The 20,231-nt window shown below is 48.2% G+C and overlaps 1 protein-coding gene across 1 annotated transcript in view; it reads right to left on the bottom strand.

The window, feature by feature from the left end:
• PTPN14 (protein tyrosine phosphatase non-receptor type 14) overlaps window positions 1–17,330 on the bottom strand; it is a 190,021-nt gene extending 172,691 nt beyond the window's left edge. The window contains exon 1 of the mRNA XM_082249758.1: window positions 17,221–17,330. The gene's annotated coding sequence lies outside the window, so the exon portion shown is untranslated. The remainder of the gene's footprint in view (window positions 1–17,220) is intronic.
• Window positions 17,331–20,231: the final 2,901 nt, after the last annotated feature.

Genomic DNA, 20,231 nt, shown 5'->3' with positions numbered 1-20,231 from the left:
TGACTGGCTCCCCCTCTGGCCAATCGGCGCATGTGCATTCCTCCAGCGGGGTGCGCACACCCCCACTGTCTATTACACGAAGCGACGTACAGGCACGTCATTTCACGAAATAAAGCCGACCTGCCACAGTAGAACTATGGCAGCTGGTCAGCAAGTGGTTAAGGTCTCCATGCTTATGCACATGGGCACAAAAAAAAAAAAAAATTATAATGATAAAATGCTGCTTTTACAGGCATCCAGCATATTAAAACGCAGTACAGTTAGCCTTTGTGGCCATACACATTAGGCATTTAGATAAACACTTTATTGTCAAAAGTATTGGGACGCCTGCCTTTACACGCACATGAACACTAATGGCATCCCAGTCTTAGTCTGTAGGGTTCAATATTGAGCTGGCCCACCCTTTGCAGCTATAACAGCTTCAACTCTTCTCGGAAGGCTGTCCACAAGGTTTAGGAGTGTGTCTATGGGAATGTTTGACCATTCTTCCACATGTGCATTTGTGAGGTCAAGCACTCCAATTCATCCTAAAGGTATTCTATCAAGTTGAGGTCAAGACTCTGTACAGCCTAGTCAAGTTCCTCCACCCCAAGTTCGCTCATCCATGTCTTTATGGACCTTGTTTTTTGCACTGCTCAAAATAATTTGTTGGAGGGGGGATTATGGTGGGGGGTTGTTTTTCAGGGGTTGGGCTTGGCCCCTTAGGCTACATTCACATGTAGGCGTTTTGGGGCATTTTGGGGGCGTTTTTTTGCTCTATGATCAGCTCTCAAAACGCCCAACAAGACAAATCCTATTCATTTCAATGGCCCCTGTTCACATCTGAGCGTTTTGACGCCATGAGCAAAACGCCCAATGCTCAAAAAAGTACAGGAGCTTCTTTTTGGGCAGATTACAGGCGTTTTTTATTGGTCTCTAGTCAATCTAAAAACGCCTGCACAAAAAACGCCTGTAAAAACGCCTGCATAAACGCCCATAAAAACGCCTGTAATAGCAACGCCAAGATGTGAACGTAGCCTTAGTTCTGGTGAAAGGAACTCTTAAGGCATCAGCATACCAAAACATTGTGGACATTTTCATGCTCCCAACTTTGTGGGAACAGTTTGGGGATGGCCCCTTCCTGTTCCAACATGACTGCGCACCAGTGCACAAAGCCAGGTCCATATAAAAAAAAATTTAAAAAAAAAATGTATGAGCGAGTTTGGGGTGGAGGAACTTGACTGGCCTGACCTCAACCCATTAGAACACCTTTAGGATGAATTAGAGTGGAGACTGCAAGTCGGCCTTCACATTCAACATCAGTGCCTGACCTCACAAATGTTCTTCTGGAAGAATGGTCAAACATTCCCATAGACACTCCTAATCCTTGTGGACAGCCTTCCCAGTTGAAGCTGTTATGGCTGCAAAGGGTGGGCCAACTCAATATTAAACCCTACGGACTATGGCATTAAAGTTCATGTGCGTGTAAAGACAGGTGTCCCAATACTTTTGACAATATAGTGTACATTTTAAGAGCAGCATTTAGAGGCATAAAGAAAATGCCCCAAAGCAGCATTCGGAGAGGAGCTTAGGAGTATAATTTATGTGCATAAATGTGCCTAAACGCACACATAAGCATGTAAATTTATTCCGATGGCTAGAATAAATGAATATTCTGACCAGTAGAATGCGGTATCGTGCATATGCTTCTCAGCGCCATATGCCTGTAAAACACACAATGAACTTTTTTTACACTTGATTATAGCAGATAGGAGTATTTTAATATGTCCGTGTTTATGAAGCCTAAGGGCTCACTCGGACAGGCAATGCGACTCATCCCTTGTGCTGAGATGTTTTTTGCTGCATCCGCATCCGCATTGGAGTTGCGCACAGGCCGCCCACAGATGCAGACATACCGTAGTCGCATGTCAAAATCTGACACGCAGGCAGAAGCAGCTGCATGGATGTCTGCATTTGGATCCATAAACCATGACACCCAACATGTCAAATTTTGACATGCGATTATGTCCATGCAGCCGCTACATTTTCATCCAATTCTATAGAATGTCTGCGCGCAGCTCTGAGAAGGATGCAGATGCAGCGGCATCGGTCTCAGCACCCTCTGTTTGTGCTCCAAGAAAACATACTTGAATAATTTTCATAGAATAATAAATAGATTTCTGTCTAAAGCAGAACATATTTACTATTTTGTAACTTTACAACCCATATGTAGAGAATACCAGAGCGCCCACACGGCTACATTTCCACAGGCGAGGAAAGTTGGCACGTGCGCACATTGTTGTTCTTCCAGGCGGTGTACAGCAGAGGTGAGAACGCTGTGACAACGAGGAGCATGTTTTAACCAGATGTGGAGGAGTTGGTGAATGTGAGGAGGCCTGGCCAGTGCAGACTTGAACGATCGCTAACAAAGGAGAAGGTAAAGCTCTCCAGCAGAGGCGGCTCCTGGGCTGGCAGTGTAAACACACAGAGGTAGGAGGACACCATGTGCCTGCATAGACGCAGACATGTTCCAGCACGGCTCTGCAGAAGGTGACATCCACCAAAATGTCCTCTGCAGGTGGCTCCCACACAATATTATCACCACAAACAGGACAACCAGGGGGGTCACCCTGATAAATTCTGGGGGCCTCCTAGGTCTACTCACACTTTGAAGACTATAGCACTGGATAGATTTTTCAAAATAAGTTTATGCATACTACGTAATGTAGAAGTGTGAGGCCTCGTTCACACGGGTGTTTATAAGGGTATTCCTGTGTGAAGTCCCCGTTTGAGGTCCACAGGTGTTCATGTATCACGGTGCAGGCATTCCCATTCATGTCACTTGGGATGCAGAAGCAGCACGGACAACGCCGCTGCTGTGCAAATGCAGGTTCACAACCCAAACGCAGATAGTGTGTGTTCGGGGACGTGCACTCTTAACCACTTAAGCCCCGGAAGATTTTACCCCCTTCCTGACCAGGGCCTATTTTGCGATTCGGCACAGCGTGACTTTAACGGACAATTGTGCGGTCGTGCGACGCTGTACCTAAACGAATTTCACATCCTTTTTTTCCCACAAACAGAGCTTACTTTTGGTGGTATTTGATCACCTGTGCGATTTTTTGATCATGCGCTATAAACAAAAAAAGAGCGTCAATTTTGCAAAAATAACAATATTTTTCACATTTTTTTATATGAAATTCCCCAAAAAAAAAAATGTAAAAAAAAAATCAAAATTTTTTAACATTTTAGGCCAATTTGTTTTCTGCTAAATATGTTTGGTAAAAAAAAAAAAAAAAAAAAATTGCAAGAAGCGTATTTTGATTGGTTTGCGCAAAAGTTATTGCATTTACTAACTAAGGGAAAGATTTTTGTCATTTTTGTTGTTTTTTTTTTTTTTTAACGAGTAATGGCGGCGATCTGCGATTTTTTTTGCGGGACTGCGACATTGCAGCAGACAGATCAGACCCTTGACTGACATTTTTGACACTTTTGGGGTTACCAGTGACATTACTACAGTAATCAGTGCTATAAATATGCACTGTTACTGTAAAAATGACACTGGGAGGGAAGGGGTTAACTTTATTGGAGAGGGAGGGGTTAAGTGCGTCCCTAGGGGGGCGTGTTTCTAACTGTGATTGGATGTGGCTTGAGGTGTAAGAACAGTGATCAACGGTCCTACATAGTAGAACCGTGTGATCTCCATTCTTACACAGGGGAGAATGACAGGCAGCTGTGTTTACATTAGCCGCCTGCCTTTCTCCCTCTCCAACGGACGATCGCGAGTGCCCGGCGGACCCACACCCGGGGGGGGGGTCCGTGAGCGATCGGGAGCGCGCCTCCGGCGCTTGCTCCCCAGAGCCTCACAGGCTAGCGACGTAGACCTACGTCGCTTTGCCTGTGAGGGGCTGACTGCCGACGTAAATCAGCGTTAGGCAGTCGGCAAGTGGTTACGGCTCATACACACTATAAGAAAAAATGGGCAAGAATTTTTGTTCAAAGAACTTTTGTTCAATTTCATATAGTGTGCACACAACTTTCAACAGCCGATTCCGACTTGATGCGTACGAAAATTCCCCAAGGGACAAACTCCAAAAATGTTCTCATACGGGAACAGAACGAACGTTTTTTGTTAAATTTATACCGTACAAGAAAAAAAAAAAATCTGAGAAAAAAAAAAGACTGCGCATGATCAGAAACAATAAAAACAACAAAACAAAAAAAGCCTTTGTTGATGTTGATACAAGAATTAATTTTCTTCTAGTGTGTACCCCACATTAGTTGTCTAATTGGGAGCAGCTTCTGCATCCCAACTGACATGAATGGGACTGCCTGCACGGGAATATATGAACACCTGTACATCCCTATGCGGGCAAACATTGGCCCTTGTACAGATGTATGTAAACGAGCCTGAACACTTCCAGGTATTTATGAAATCACAGTGCTCCCCCAACAATGCAGTCATCCGCTTTTCTCCCCAGAAAGATATGTGATGATGTTCAGGCCTCATCTAGGGTCACCATCTTCTTCCTGGACTGAGATGCCATTGTCAGAATAGCGCTACCTATCAGATTTTGCTACCGGAAGTGACGTACAGACTATAACAACTTACTGCGCTCCAACATGACCGATATGCATTCCCATAGGTTTCCCAATGTGACAGAACATGAAGCAGCGGCGGACATCTTCTTGCGCCCCCGCAAGCCTTGAACTTTACATTTATTTTAGCAGTAAACTCACCTTATATACTGAAATAGACTATTTCATTGCGACCGAGTGAAATAGTCTTCTTCACTATATAATCAGTTTGTCGCTGAGCGGTGCGGGGTGTACCAAGATGGCCGTCGCCACCTTCTACATGCAGGTTTCTTACTATATTTACTATTTTACAATAATAATAGAAATGTAATACTGTTATTCAGTCTATAAGGTGAGTTTACTGCTAAAATAAATGTAAAATTCAAGACTTGCGTGAATGTAAGAAGAAGTCCGCCACTGCCTCGTGTTCGGTCAAATTAGGAAACCTATTGGAACGCATAGTGTCCATGTTAGGCAGCGGTATTCTGATAGAACACTATCACAGAGATGACGCAATCATGGAAATTGTGCTGTCCATGCAGTTCTTGGATGTCAGTCACAGATCAGCCACCGCTGCTGCAGTCCCTCACCTTGTGACTAGCTATATAAAAAGTGAGTCTGATTACTGGGGGGGGGGGGGGGGGACAGAGGAAATGCTTCCTCCTCTCTGCAGCAGACTGCCAATGACATCATCTCAGCCAAGACAAAGTCACAGGACTGGAGCTTAAAATAAACTTTTATGGTAAAGAAAGGCCCGTTGCTAAAATTACCTCAGCTCCGGCATTTCCAGAGAGTAGGAGTGAAGTCGCAGCAAAGTTGGAAGCTCTGAAACCTGAAAGAACGCACCCTGGCTCATAGAAAGAGTGCGTTCTCACAGGATTCTGAGCTCAGTCGTACCTCCCGGAAACCAAGACCAGGATTGAGATAAGGGGGCTGAAAAAAAAGTGCACCTTCTGTTTGCCATAGAGGGTCCCCTTGAAGGACTGCTTTTTGGAACATTTTGAAAATACATACACTATATTAGCAAAAGTATTGGGACGCCTGCCCTTACACATAAATGAACTTTAATGGCATCCCAGTCTTAGTCCGTAGGGTTCAATATTGAGTTGGCCCACCCTTTGCAGCTATAACAGCTTCAACTCTTCTGGGAAGGATGTCCACAAGGTTTAGGAGTGTGTCTATGGGAATGTTTGACCATTCTTCCAAATGTACATTTGTGAGGTCAGGCACTGATGTTGATGAGAAGGCCTGACACGAAATCTCCGCTCCAATTCATCCCAAAGGTGTTCTGTCGGGTTGAGGTCAGGACTTAAATCTCGCTCATCCATGTCTTTATGGGCCTTGCTTTGTGCACTAGTCCAAATCATTTGGTAGAGGGGGGATTATGGTGTGGGGTTGTTTTTCAGGGGTTGGGTTTGTCCCCTTAGTTCCAGTGAAAGGAACTCTTAAGGCGTCAGCATACCAAGACATTTTGGATTTTGGGGATGGCCCCTTCATGTTCCAACATGACTGCGTTCCAATGCACAAAGCAAGGTCCATAAAGACATGATTGAGCGAGTTTGGGGTGGAGGAAATTGACTGTCCTGACCTCAACCGATAAAACACCTTTGGTATGAATTAGAGTGGAGACGGTGAGCCAGGCCTTCTCATTCAACATCAGTGCCGGACCTCACAAATGAGCTTCTGGAAGAATGGTCAAACATTCCCATAGACCAGGGAATCTTCAAACTACGGCCCTCCAGCTGTTGTGGAACTACACGTCCCATGAGGCATTGTAAAACTCTGACATTCACAGACATGACTAGGCATGATGGGAATTGTAGTTCCTGCACAACTGGAGGGCCATAGTTTGGAGATCCCCGCCATAGACAGAAGAGTTTAAGCTGCGATAGCTGCAAAGGGAGGGCCAACCCCTACGGACTGCCTGCACGGAACACCTGAGGTAAGCATAGCCCTCACACGGGTTGTACGCTGTAGTTCGAAGGTATTGAAAGGTCACGTAAATATGAATGAACGAATGAATGTTTTTTTGGGGCATGATACGTAAACACAAGGTGTGTGCAACCCTCATACAAATGGTAATAGTACGACTGATCAGGTACAATGCTCACCACAGGTGTCATACACCCATTTTACTGGCATTTGACATTTTTTTCCCCCCCTTTCAGGGCCAGTTCACACCATACAAACAGTCCGGATGCGTTCCAGATGCTTTTCTGCATGTACGTTTTTGATGCGTTCCAGTGCATTTTCCCCCCCCCCCCGTTTTTTCTTAACCTTAATCAAGGACATATGTGTTCCAGTGCATTTTTTTATGCGTTTTTCCATGTTCCAGTACAGTCCAGTGCAGAAAAAAATGCAGCATGTTCTACTTTTTTTTTCTGGAACTAGAAAGCACTGGAGCTGACCACACTAGTGTGAACTATGCCCTTAAAAACCATATAGCCTACTATCCTTGCGTTTTTGATGCAGAAAAAAAAAAAAAAAAAAGCACTGGATTGCATGTGGTGGTGAACTGGCCTTAGGCTACATTCACATTTGGGCGTAGCGGATCACACAGTGATTCTGCCTGCGATCCGGAATCATTGCAAACCGCGGGACGCCTGTGCGATGCCCGTGATTTGCAATGACACCCCAAAAGCTGTGCGATGTTGCCCCGATTTCCACCTGCCGAATCGCGGCAACATCGTGCAAACAGAATCCCGGGACGCATGACACACAAAAGAAGCTCCTGTACCTTTTTGGGCATCATGTGTTCCGCAATTCTGTTTGCGCGATGTTGCCGTGATTTCCGCCTGCCGAATCGCGGTAACATTGCGCAAATAGCGTTTGGGGTGCCATTGCAAATCACAGGCATCGCACAGGCGTCCCGCGATTTGCAATGATTCCGTTTTGTGGGCAGAATCGCGGTGATCCGCTACGCCCACATGTGAACGTAGCCTTAAGGTCTTTATTAGGGTAAGTGGTTGACAATAAAGTAACATATAAAAATCAGCATTAGCCCCCGATCACATTGGGCCAATTTGACATGTCAAACCGCATGCCAAATTGGAGCCTATTACCGGCAACAGCACTGTGACGCCGACTTTGTGGTGCCACACCAATTCCCAAAAGTAGTTCCTGCACTACTTTTGGTGACCCGGGGGCGATTTCAATAGACATCTGTGCATGAACCCACACAAATGTTTCTCAAATCGCCCTGAAGTCAGATTGAAAAGCCGGTTTGAAAGAAACGGTTCCAAACCCGCCCTCAGGGTGAACGTGGGCTTAGGATTCTTAAAAAGAGTGCAACATACAGATAAACTGACATGCAAACCATCTGGGCTTTTTTTTTTTTTTTTTGCCCACGGGTCCATACATAAACACATACATAATCTCACCATGTCCTAAGTCTGCTTGTCTTCAGCAAACTGTTTGCAGGCTTTCTTTTGCATCATTTCTATAAGAGGCTTCCTTCTGGGATGACAGCCGTGCAGACCAATTTGATGCAGTGTGCGGCGTATGGTCTGAGCACTGACAGGCTGACCCCCCCACCCCTTCAACCTTTGCAGCCACTGGATATGACGCTGAGCATGTGCACTCAACTTCTTTGGTTGACCATGGCGAGGCCCGATCAGAGTGGAACCTGTCCTGTTAAACCACTGTATGGTCTTGGCCACCGTGCTGCAGCTCAGTTTCAGGGTCCTGGCAATCTTCTTATAGCCTAGGCCATCTTTATGCATAGCAACATGAGGTGCCATGTTGACCTTCCAGTGACCAGTATGAGAGAGTGAGAGCGATAACACAAAATTTACCACACCTGCTCCCCATTCACACCTGAGACCTTGTAACACTAACGAGTCACATAACACCAGGGAGGGAAAATGGCTAATTGGGCCCAATTTGGCCATGTTCACTGAAGCCCTGTACACACGTACCGATTGTCGGCCGTAAATATTCAGCCGATGACCAATCAGCCGATTGTAGGCTTGTTAGTATGATGCTTCCGACAGCGCATTTTCGGCCGAACAGAATCTGTCGTGCAGGCATTAAAATTTTTGTTGGCCGTCACCAGAACGGCCGATTGTTCGCCAGTCAGTACAGATTTCGGCCGACAGACAGCCGATTAGCAAGACTGGGCATGCTCAGAAAAGAAAAAAGAAGACAAGGAAAGTTAACCATCACATGACATCACTTCTGCAGTCGGCTGTTGTTGGCCGACAAAATTTGTGTGCAGTCTTTTGCAGTTTTCAACAGACACGACAGCCCTGGACAAAAGACGGACGATCGTTCGGCCGACGATCGGTACGTGTGTACGGGGCTTTAGGGGTGTACTCACTTTTGTTGCCAGCAGTTTAGACATTAATGGCTGTGTGTTGAGTTATTTTGAGGTGACAGCAAATTTACACTGTTATACAAGCTGTACACTCACTACTTTACATTGTAGCAAAGTGTCATTTCTTCAATGTTGTCACATGAAGATACCGCATAATATAATATTTACAAAAATGTAAGGGGTGTACTCACTTCTGTGAGATACTGTATGTACATACATACATACATACATACACACATATGTAGGCCTTTACAAGCACTTAGAGGCAGAAATTTGAACTCCCCAAAACTGCATTCAGGAGAGGAGCACTCAGGCAAAAAATATGACCGACATGCCTAAATCTGTATAAAACACTCCTGAACGCTGGGGGCGTTTGAGTGTTCATTGATTTCTATGGCCGGAATAAATTACTATTCTGGCCAATGAAATCAATGAACGTCCAAACGCTTGACACACGTGAACGCGTCTAAACGTGCAACAAGTTTGAAAAACCCTGCCACAGGCGCATTCTAATGCTGCTTTACTCCTGTCAGGAGAACGGCGTTCAGAAGGGCCTAGTAGTGTGCATTAAACTCTAAGCTAGATTTGCGCTTGCAGTTGCAGGCGGTAAAAACACGTGGTTGAGCTGCGTTTATGTCGCTTCCTCTTAAGCTGCAAAGGAAAGGTACAGGGGTGTACACATGCCCTGGCTGAACCCCCTCCTTGGTGTATTCAGCAGGCAGTACCACCGGCTGAACACAACCCATTCGAATGAATAGGACCACACCACAACATGCAGCTGTATCGCGTTGGTGCAGAGTACAGACCGTGAGACCGTTATGAAATGCCCTCTAAAGAGTGATCCACCAAACATTACTTTTAAGAGGGCGAAGCTTGTGTTCTGATCTACAAGTAACTCTTCAAGGAGGACCACAAAAGTTTAATAGAAAGAAGGACTGTGGAATGCCACCAGCTGAGATACATCGAAGCAGCGCAGAACCTTCGGCCTCATGCACACTGGTGCATTCACTCGCACAGCGTAAAAACTGAAGTGGCGGGCTGAAATACGGTTTGGATGCAGGCATTTCTGAGCAGTACTCCTGTACAAAGAGGTATGTCCCCAACGCAGACAGGCCATGTCCAGGCATAGGGCCCTGTATGTGATCAGCGCTCAGATGTGCGTTTTTCAGTCTGTCATTGATCTCAACAGGCTGCTGGCAGAGGGCTGTGCACACCACCCGTGCCTCCCATACACCCAAATACAATAACGTTTTTACACCACATGAGGTCCTAGACGGCTATAGAAGATATCACTGTATTCACCATCACAGTATACAATGATTCCGGACACAGCCATACACATCTCTGTTATTCCACAAGCAATGTACTACACATCCAACCACAAAATACACAGACAACCGCGTCACAGAACATCGAAATGATCCTTCCACCTAGAGGAAACATGCACACACATTGTGCACAAGGTTTTCTAAAAAAAAAAAAATAGCATTCATCGGAATGAAAACTAGCAAAAAATTCCAGAAGTTTAGTAAAGCTGGCTATATATGTATTACAATCTGATTGTACAATTTCCATTAGCTGTTCAGGCCTACCTAAACAATCCATTCACTTTGTATATATTTCCTTGCACTACATAGTTGCTGGTAAGAACTAATAGACATTTAATAAAGCTTGTTATTGTCAAAGCTTAAAGCAGAGTTCCGGCCTCAAATACCTTTTTTAACTAAAAATTCCCCTATAATACTGATCCATCGCCCTTTACAGAACCGCTGTTCTCATACTTACAAGGTGTACAGTATTGAATTTTATGTAAAATCTTACTTTTAAAAACGCTGTCTGGGCGCGGCCATCTTGGATGTGGGAATCTGAAGCCGCAGTGTAATCTGCTGTGTACTTCTTCCTGATTCCAGGGAGTGTTCTGGGAGTTCTTTCTGATTCCAGCCTCCTGGGAGTGATGGGAAACAGCTCCCAGGATGCAATGCAAAGGCGGATGTGATGTCGATGGCCGTGGCCACAGAGGGGGGAGATGGAGGAAGTACAATCAAAAATGCCCTGAAAATAAGGTAAGGGACCCCCGAAAAAAATTGAAAATGCCCAATTGTTGATCAGCATAGCGAGCACTCCAGGAATAACTAAAGTTGCAAAATAGGCCGGAACTCCGCTTTAAGAGTCCTTTCACATGGGCGGTGCGGCCCAGCGGACTCCGTTTTGCTCAGCGGGGATTGATCTGCCGATCCCCACTGAGCAGGTGGATGACAGCTCTGTCTCTGCTTACTTTGCAGAGACAGAGCTGTCAGATCCCCGCTCTCCTCTATGGGAGATCAGATGAAAACCGACCGTCTGTCTGTTTTCATCCGATCCGATCCTCCAGACGGATGGAAAATAGGATTTACATGGACAGGATCGGAGCGGATGGCAGCGGGTGTCAGCAGACATGTCATCGCTGCATGGAGCATCCGATCAGGTCTGCCTGAAAAACTGACAGGCGGACCTGATCAGAAAGCCAGTGTGAAAGGGGCCTAATTGAAAAAGCAGAACCTAGAAGCTGATTGGTTACCATGCACAGCTTCACCAGTTTTTGCACTCTACAGTTTTATTAAAATCAACCCCAAGGTACAATCAGACTGCAAGACACACACACACTACAATCTGCCTGAAGAATCTACTTTAAAGTCTTACTAAACCAACAACAGTAAAATCAGTTTGCAAATGTAGTAAAGCATGCTTGTTATACTCACTGTGGAATATAAAGGGGGGGTAAATCCTCTGCATTGTGTAAAAAGGCTGTTTGATCCTGTCTTCTCTGATCCTCCCCTTCTTCCACTTTCCCCAATCCATCTCCTGATAGTACAGAGCCTCGGGGCACTCTGCACATGCTCAGTTTGGTGTGTTTTACTAAAGAGTTTTTTTATTTTGTTTTGTTTTTTTTTTTTGGGGGGGGGGGGTGCATGCAATTAGCACAGGGCCAATCAGCACTGTCCAGACAGGGGGTCAGGAGTCTTGCAGCCTCATAGAACAGTTAGAGAAAAATGAAAACTCCTACAAGCTTTAACCAGACACTGATAGAAGTCACAAGACTGCTACATACTGCTGATGAGAAAAGGTATTTAGTAGTTTATATTTACTAAAATAGTTGTATTTCCATGTTCTGTGTACTGTGGGAGACCAGATATAGTGAATGCAGGTTCCTGGGGAGATCAGATATAGTGAATGCAGGCTCCTGGGGAGAGCAGATATAGTGAATGCAGGCTCCTGGGGAGAGCAGATATAGTGAATGCAGGCTCCTGGGGAGAGCAGATATAGTGAATGCAGACTTCTGGGGAGAGCAGATATAGTGAATGCAGGATCCTGGGGAGAGCAGATATAGTGAATGCAGAGTCCTGGGGAGAGCAGATATAGTGAATGCAGGATCCTGGGGAGATCAGATATAGTGAATGCAGGCTCCTGGGTTTATTAACACTTTAAATGCAATGTAATTTGAGGGACTGTCTGAGCAATCCGTTTAATCTCTATCAGTCGGGAAGACCTGTGCACTACAGAGCTGTTGGTACATCTATTGTACAATCAAATTGTAACATTTATGGTTTGCTTACTATAATAACTTCCACCGCTCTTACATGGACCATACATGTATTGATAAAACTGCACAAGTATCATGCCACCCCGTAATCAACTCCACTACAGATCCATGTGATCTATGAAGAACCGTTTCCATCAGGTTAGCAAATCCCACTGAACTAAACCAATCAGAGCTCCTTGTGATGAGAATTTCTGAGTAAACGGTTGTATTGCCGGCACTGGGCGGGTACACTGTCAGATCACAACAGATCTAAAAGCCGGGACAATTCCAGGAGGAGGCGGATCAGTGACTGTGCCGCTTTGTATTAGGAAATTAAAGCAACAATTTGTGTGCAATACAGGTTGGCAGGTGTGTGATGGTACAAGATCTACTGACAACAAGGAGAGATCTACTGACAACAAGGAGAGATCTACTGACAACAAGGAGAGATCTACTGACAACAAGGAGAGATCTACTGACAACAAGGAGAGATCTGCTGACAACAAGGAGAGATCTGCTGACAACAAGGAGAGATCCGCTGACAACAAGGAGAGATCCGCTGACAACAAGGAGAGATCCGCTGAAGAGGACGGAAATCCATTCCACTACTGATCCCTGTCCGAGGTCCATACATCAAATGTCCCTCATCGTCACAGATTATAGTACTCAAGTTTTTGGAGTGGAGGTGGATTAGAACCCCTAACAGGTTTATTTTGCAGTCTGTGTCCCCATTAAGGAGATTCACCCTCTACTTTTTACCATGAAAATAAATCCCAAATTTATGAGTTGTCGCAAGAACAGGAATAGAAAGGAAAACTTTCATTGGGGACACTACTTCTGGTGACAACCAGGGATTCTTTGTAAGTTTTTCCTCTCACTTCCTATTTTGGTTATTAGACAGGAAGTGAAGGAAAATCCCTCCAATGGGACACAAATGGCAAAAAAAAAAAAAAAAAAAATCTGACAGACCCCGACGACCCCTTCATAGAGCGATGTCTCTGGGGACCACCAATATGAAGAATGACACTGGGGCCCCCCCACACCATTATGTAGGATGACACTGGGCTCCCCCCCATTATGAAGGATGACACTGCCCCCCCCCATTATGAAGGATGATACTGGGCCCGCCCACCCCATTATGAAGGATGACACTGGGCCCCCCCCCCTCATTATAAAGGATGACACTGGGCCCCCCCCCCCTCATTATGAAAGATGACACTGGGGTCCCCTCATTATGAAGGATGACACTGGGCCCCCCCCCCCATTATGAAGGATGTCTCTGGGGACCCCATTATAGAGCAATGTCACTGGGGCCCCCCATTATGAAAGATGACACTGGGCCCTCCACCCTCATTATGAAGGATTACACTTGAACCCCCCCCATTATGAAGGATGACAATGGGCCTCCCTATCATGAAGGATGAAACTGGGCCCCACCAATATGAAGGATGACACTGGGCCCTCCCCCCATTATGAAGAATGACACTGGGGCCCCCCCATTATGAAGAATGACACTGGGGGCCCCCCATTATGAAGAATGACACCATGCCCTCTCCCCTCATTATGAAGGATGACACTGCCCCCCCCCAATTATGAAGGATGACACTGCCCCCCCCCCCCAATTATGAAGGATGACACTGGGCCCCCCATTATGAAGGATGTTGTTTGCCCCCCCCATTATGAAGGATGACACTGGGGCCCCCATTATGAAGGATGACACTGGGCCCTCCACCCTCATTATGAAGGATTACACTTGAACCCCCCCATTATGAAGGATGACAATGGGCCCCCCTATCATGACGGATGAAACTGGGCCCCACCAATATGAAGGATGACACTGGGCCCTCCCCCCATTATGAAGAATGACACTGGGGGCCCCCATTATGAAGAATGACACCAGGCCCTCTCCCCTCATTATGAAGGATGACACCGGCCCCCCCCAATTATGAAGGATGACACCGCCCCCCCCCCAATTATGAAGGATGACACTGCGCTCCCCCCCAATTATGAAGGATGACATTGGGCCCCCCCCCATTATGAAGGATGACAATGGGCCCCACCAATATGAAGGATGACACTGGGCCCTCCCCCCATTATGAAGAATGACACTGGGGGCCCCCCATTATGAAGAATGACACTGGGGGCCCCCCATTATGAAGAACGACACCAGGCCCTCTCCCATCAGTATGAAGGATGACACTGCTCCCCCCCCAATTATGAAGGATGACACTGCGCTCCCCCGCCCAAATATGAAGAATGACACTGCCCCCCCATTATAAAGATGACACTGCCCCCCCCCAATTATGAAGGATGACAGTGGGCCCCCCCCATTATGAAGGATGTTGTTTGCCCCCCCCCCCAATTATAAAGGATGACACTGCCCCCTCCACAGATTATGAAGGATGACACTGCCCCCCCATTATAAAGGATGACACTGCCCCCCCCCAATTATGAAGGATGACACTGGGCCCCCCCATTATGAAGGATGTTGTTTGCCCCCCCATTATGAAGGATGACACTGCCCCCCCCCCAATTATAAGGAATGACACTGCCCCCCCCCCCCAATTATGAGGAATGACACTGCCCCCCCCAATTATGAAGGATGACACTGCCCCCCATTATGAAGGATGACACTGCCCCCCCCAATTATGAAGGATGACACTCCCCCCCCCCCCAATTATGAGGAATGACACTGCCCCCCCAATTATGAAGGATGACACTGCCCCCCCCCCAATTATGAAGGATGACACTGCCCCCCCAATTATGAGGAATGACACTGCCCCCCCCCCCCCCATTATGAAGGATGACACTGCCCCCCATTATGAAGGATGACACTGCCCCCCCCCAATTATGAAGGATGACACTGCCCCCCCCCCCCAATTATGAGGAATGACACTGCCCCCCCCAATTATGAAGGATGACACTGGGACCCCCTACAATGAAGGCTGACACTGGGACCCCCCATTATAAAGGATGACACTGGGACCCCCCATTATGAAGGATGACACTGGGACCCCCCCATTATGAAGGATGACACTGGGACCCTCCCATTATGAAGGATGACACTGGGACCCCCATTATGAAGGATGACACTGGGACCCCCATTATGAAGGATGACACTGGGGACCCTCCCATTATGAAGGATGACACTGGGACCCCCCATTATGAAGGATGACACTGGGACCCCCCATTATGAAGGATGACACTGGGACCCCCCATTATGAAGGATGACACTGCCCCTCCCCAGTTATGAAGGATGACACTGGGCCCCCCATTATGAAGGATGACACTGGGCCCCCCCATTATGAAGGATGACACTGGGACCCCCATTATGAAGGATGACACTGCCCCCCCCCCCATTATGAAGGATGACACTGGGACCCCCATTATGAAGGCTGACACTGGGACCCCCCATTATAAAGGATGACACTGGGACCCCCCATTATGAAGGATGACACTGGGACCCCCCCATTATGAAGGATGACACTGGGACCCTCCCATTATGAAGGATGACACTGGGACCCCCATTATGAAGGATGACACTGGGACCCCCATTATGAAGGATGACACTGGGACCCCCCATTATGAAGGATGACACTGGGACCCCCCATTATGAAGGATGACACTGGGACCCCCCATTATGAAGGATGACACTGCCCCCCTCCCCCCATTATGAAGGATGACACTGGGACCCCCCCATTATGAAGGATGACACTGGGACCCCCCATTATGAAGGATGACACTGCCCCCCTCCCCCCATTATTAAGGATGACACTGGGACCCCCCATTATGAAGGATGACACTGCCCCCCATTATGAAGGATGACACTGCCCCCCCCCAATTATGAAGGATGACACTGCCCCCCCCCCCCAATTATGAGGAATGACACTGCCCCCCCCAATTATGAAGGATGACACTGGGACCCCCTACAATGAAGGCTGACACTGGGACCCCCCATTATAAAGGATGACACTGGGACCCCCCATTATGAAGGATGACACTGGGACCCCCCCATTATGAAGGATGACACTGGGACCCTCCCATTATGAAGGATGACACTGGGACCCCCATTATGAAGGATGACACTGGGACCCCCATTATGAAGGATGACACTGGGACCCTCCCATTATGAAGGATGACACTGGGACCCCCCATTATGAAGGATGACACTGGGACCCCCCATTATGAAGGATGACACTGGGACCCCCCATTATGAAGGATGACACTGCCCCTCCCCAGTTATGAAGGATGACACTGGGCCCCCCATTATGAAGGATGACACTGGGCCCCCCCCATTATGAAGGATGACACTGGGACCCCCATTATGAAGGATGACACTGCCCCCCCCCCCCATTATGAAGGATGACACTGGGACCCCCATTATGAAGGCTGACACTGGGACCCCCCATTATAAAGGATGACACTGGGACCCCCCATTATGAAGGATGACACTGGGACCCCCCCATTATGAAGGATGACACTGGGACCCTCCCATTATGAAGGATGACACTGGGACCCCCATTATGAAGGATGACACTGGGACCCCCCATTATGAAGGATGACACTGGGACCCCCCATTATGAAGGATGACACTGGGACCCCCCATTATGAAGGATGACACTGCCCCCCTCCCCCCATTATGAAGGATGACACTGGGACCCCCCATTATGAAGGATGACACTGGGACCCCCCATTATGAAGGATGACACTGCCCCCCTCCCCCCATTATTAAGGATGACACTGGGACCCCCCATTATGAAGGATGACACTGCCCCCCTCCTCCGCTCACCTGCATGTGTCTCCGGCTCTCTCGGCTCCCCAGCAGCGCTCAGTCCGGTACATCCAGTAATAATCGGGCGATAGAGATGAGTAATCCTCCCCCACACACAGCGATCAGCCGTCACTCCGGGCCCCCCGCTCCCAGCACACAGCGATCTCCGGAGATCCGATCATCCCGGGCTGGGAAGTTTGTCTGGAGAGAAGGAGGAGGAGGGAGCCGAACCTGGGCTGGTGAGCCGGGGGAGGAGCCGGGGGAGGGGCAGGGGGAGGGGACGGAGATGGAGGAGGGAGGTGAACCTGTGCTGTGAGGCGGGGGAGGAGCCGAGGGAAGGGGTGTGGCTGCTGAGTACATAGAGATGGATGGTCCCCTCTCCTGACATCACATCGCTGGAATCCCCGGAATGTGCGGCCACTGGGGATGTTACTTCGCCTTTATTAATCAAAGGAAGAGGAGGAGGAGGGGGGAGAGAACACAGCACACAGAGCACACTGCACTCAGCACTGCACATGGGACCTGCTGCATGACAACACATCTGCTGAGAGAGCAGGGACACAGGAGCTTGCAATCTAATGCACAGCTTGCAGAGATGATTAGGAGGGGGATGGGGCCCATGTATATCTGTGTCTGTCTGTACAGGTGAATTATTTTGGCACCATTGGTCAGGTGCACCGCCATGCGTCTGCGGTCAGTGTGCCACCATGCGTCTGCGGTCACTGCACTGCCATGTGTCTGCGGTCAGTGCTCCTCCATGCGTCTGCGGTCAGTGCACTGCCATGCGTCTGCGGTCAGGTGCACCGCCATGCGTCTGCGGTCAGTGCACCGCTATGCGTCTGCGGTCAGTGCACCACCGTGCGTCTGCGGTCAGTGCGCCGCCATGCGTCTGCGGTCAGTGCACCGCCATGCGTCTGCGGTCAGTGCACCACCGTGCGTCTGCGGTCAGTGCGCCGCCATGCGTCTGCGGTCAGTGCGCTGCCATGCGTCTGCGGTCAGTGCACCACCGTGCGTCTGCGGTCAGTGCGCCGCCATGCGTCTGCGGTCAGTGCGCCGCCATGCGTCTGCGGTCAGTGCGCCGCCGTGCGTCTGCGGTCAGTGCGCCACCATGTGTCTGCGGTCAGTGCACCGCCATGTGTCTGCGGTCAGTGCACCACCATGCGTCTGCGGTCAGTGCACCACCATGTGTCTGCGGTCAGTGCGCCGCAATGTGTCTGCGGTCAGTGCACCGCCATGCATCTTCGGTCAGTGCGCCACCATGCGTCTGCGGTCAGTGCGCCACCATGCGTCTGCGGTCAGTGCGCCACCATGCGTCTGCGGTCAGTGCACCGCCATGCATCTTCGGTCAGTGCACCGCCATACGTCTGCGGTCAGTGCGCCGCCATGCATCTGCGGTCAGTGCACCGCCATGCTTCTGCGTTGACATGCGTTATTGATCCGCGTGTTAGAATTTAGGATTTAAAACAGAGAGTCATCAGCCACTGACCAAGGCCTATGTATCATTACAGCTACTTACAATGTAACAGCGCTCTACATATACAGTACATGCACATCAGACCCCGCCCCCGGGGAGCCTACAATTAGGGAGGAGCTCAGGCATGGTCTGATCCCAGAGGGAAGCGATCATTATCACCCACTGCCAGCCAATCAACTGCTACCGCAACATTCCCCGCCGCTGCACATACACAAAGGGGCGGGGATGTTTGTGACATCATTGATCTAATATGATGTCATTGACCCAATGAGGTGATATATGAAGTCAATGCTTTAAAGTACAACTAAAGGCAAAACTTTTTTCTTTCGTTTTGGAGAGGGATTAGAACACCTGTCAGTTTTTATTGCTGTCTGTGTCCCCATTGGGGAGATTCATCCTCTCTATTTGTCCTGTTTTCCATTATCAGTGAAAGGAAAATAAAATCCCAAATCCCTACTTCTGCTGACCTGGGAGCCCCAAGGAATTATTTTAATTTGCAGGGATTTCTTTCCTCTCCCATTTCTTTCCTGTTTGGCTATGGGACAGGAAGTGAAGGGAAATCTCAGCAATGGGACACAGATGGTAAAAATAAACCTTACAAGAGTTATAACCCTCCCTTACTCTATTGAATATGACAAAACATTTTTGCCTATAGTTCAACTGTAAACTGATTTTAACGTCCTCTTTTTTTTTTTTTTTTTTTTTTTTAATAACAAACATGTTATAATTACCGCCTCTATGAAGTTGGTTTTGCACCGAGTGGCCCGGATCCTACTCTTCTCGGGTCCCTTTTCTGTGATCCTGGCTCCTCCCTCCTGTTGAGTGCCCCCACAGCAAGCAGCTCGCTATGGGGGCACCCAAGCTGAGCCACAGCTCTCTCTGTCCATTCAGACACAGAGCCGCGACCCGGCCCTGCCCCCTCCCTCTCCTGATTGGCTAGCTGACTTTGATTGACAGCAGCTAATGGCGCCGCTGCTATGTCTCAGCCAATGAGGGGGGGGAGTCCCAGGCAGCTTAGACACTCCTGCAACATTGCTGAATAAAGATGGGCTCAGGTAAGTATTAGGGGGGCTGCTGTACACAGAAGGTTTCTTTCATTTAATACATAGAATGCAGTAAGATTAAAAAAAAAACTTTTGCCTTTACAATCCCTTTAGGGAGAATCCTCCTTTGTGATGTCAGCTGCTGGAGATGGAATGCTCTGGCTGCAGCTCATTGGACCAAGAAAGAGAGCTGATCTCGACCCGAACACAGGTCCAAATAAACACAAGCTCATCCCTACTTACAGAGTCTCAAATTCAGCATACACAGACTAGGGCCAATTTTTACACAGGAGCCAACAGGCCCATCAGAATTCCTTAAAGCGGAGTTCCGGGCACAAAAACAGTTTTTCAATAAACATACCCCCAGGACAGTCAGGGCTAGTACATTCCACAATGGCTAGCCTCTGATCTGTCCCGGTTCGCACTTACCTGCAAGAAGAAATACTTACTTATAACATTTCTTCTACAGCGTTGCCATCTCGGATGTGGGCAGCTGAAGCCGGCGCGATCCT

This window comes from Pelophylax lessonae, assembly GCF_965119305.1.
Source record: "Pelophylax lessonae genome assembly, chromosome: 3".
NCBI classification, from domain to species: Eukaryota; Metazoa; Chordata; class Amphibia; order Anura; family Ranidae; genus Pelophylax; species Pelophylax lessonae.
The sequence above is the reverse complement of the archived record's forward strand: the minus strand, read 5'-3'. Positions and strand labels throughout refer to the sequence as shown.